Raw genomic sequence first — 1,952 nt, forward strand, 5'->3', positions numbered from 1 at the left:
GCTCCTGAGTGCATTTGACTTCGTCTTTGAGAGCATGCATCCATCTTTTAACTACCCTAGGCAAGTTGTCCATGTCTGTCATAATGTAAGAACTTTGATATCTATGGCTAGTTCCAGAGTCAGCAGGTGAAGCTGTGCAGTGGCAGTTGGAATGGATAATGCTGAAAAAAACCTAGTTTTTAATGACTGTTAATTCTACCCAATAAAAAAATGAGTTAGGGGGGCCCGTTGGTGGTGTGGGGTTAAGGCCCCTGAGTAACCACATGGCCCACCGTAATATGAGTCCTAGATCTGACAGCTTGCTCTCTCTTTCTCTTTCTGATGAGCATATGTGCCCTATAGTAAATTAAAATAATAATAAATAAAATTAAATAATTCTTAAAAAAAAAGTGAGTTAGGACAGGAATATTTGAACATCACAACATGGGGAGAGAATTGTACCCCAGTATTTAAAGAATACATTTTCTTCTCGGTATATATATGGAACATGAAACACACACACACACTCTCCCGTGTTAGGTCACCAAAAAAACCCAAAGTGACATCACACAGAGAATGTTAATAACCATAATATCTAGATGTTGGAAAATGTATAAATATACTTCTTTATTATTTATGGGTCAAGAAGAAATAATGAAAATGAGAAAACACTAGGAACTGTAAAATGAAATCAGTTATGTTACAACTCAGGCTATGCTATTAACCAACACATAGAGAGTTAAGTTTTAATTATAGTACAGCAATTAAAAATACTTTTTTTTTTTGAAATTTTAACATGCTGTGTCCTACCTGAAAAATGAGGACAAAAATAATCTAAATTGTAAATTTCCAAGTATGTAGAAAGAAGAAAATCAAGACAACCGCACCAGGCAATCCATAGCTGGTGGTTAAGACAGTTGGAACCACTGGCTGAGAATTGAGGGGGGCTGTATTTTCCCTCTCTGACTCCTCTGGTGAGTGCACACTCCCTCAGGCAAATTTTAAAACAAACCAACAGCGCCAAATAAAGCCAACGGGATCAGCAAAGCTAAAGGATGGTTCTTTTTAAAAGACCAGTAAGATATAAAGAGGAAAAAAAATTTTTCTAACAAAACTGCACAGCTATAGAGAAAAACAAATCTGACCATTGAAACAAAAATGGATAATTTCCTAAAAAAAAAAAAACATATCTGACAAAAAACAAATCAAGAGGAATTTTAAAGGAAATCTTGCTAGACTCAAAACTAAAAAGAAATCGAATCACTAGTCACAGAAAATATACTCAAAATACCAGATCAGATGACTTTTTAGACAAAAATCTCCCAACTCCATACGAGGAAGAAACACCTGGACAAATATCCTTTATGTCCACAAATGTAAAACTTCTAAGTATGAGCAAACAAAATTCATCAATTTTTGGAAGATGACTATGTACTAAACAGGTGAGTTAACCTGGGAATTACCATCTTTATTTTTAAGGGCAATTTGAATACAACCTGTGAACCCTGTGAAGGTTGAAAAAATTGAAGAAAAAGGTGCATCTCAAGACTGACTCCCATCTTTCCTACCTGCTCAACCAATCCCCCAAATCCCGTCTTCTCTTCCCCTTTGACAAATGCAAATCAACTTATCCTTCAAAATTTGCGGATGAACCGCATTCTAAAACTTTTTATCATTACTTAACTTCATTTTTCAATTTTTTTTTTTTCTGTTTGAAAATGGCATGTGTAACTTGCGTATATTATAATTCTCATTAGGAGGAATGAAAATGTCTTTCTTTGTGAACACCTAACGGTTTTTCCTCCAGTCGCTGAGCTCTCGGAGGGACTGGAGACTTCAAGCAGGACCAGGCCGCTGTGGGAGCTGAGACCCGAAGGGCTCTCGCAGAACTGCCGACTTTCCCGACGGCAGGCCCTCGGCGAGCCCCAGCCAATCAGGGCCAGCAGGAGCCCCGCCGCGGGCCCGTCCCCGCC

This window comes from Tupaia chinensis, unplaced genomic scaffold (genome assembly GCF_000334495.1).
Source record: "Tupaia chinensis unplaced genomic scaffold, TupChi_1.0 Scaffold142134_1, whole genome shotgun sequence".
NCBI lineage: Eukaryota > Metazoa > Chordata > Mammalia > Scandentia > Tupaiidae > Tupaia > Tupaia belangeri.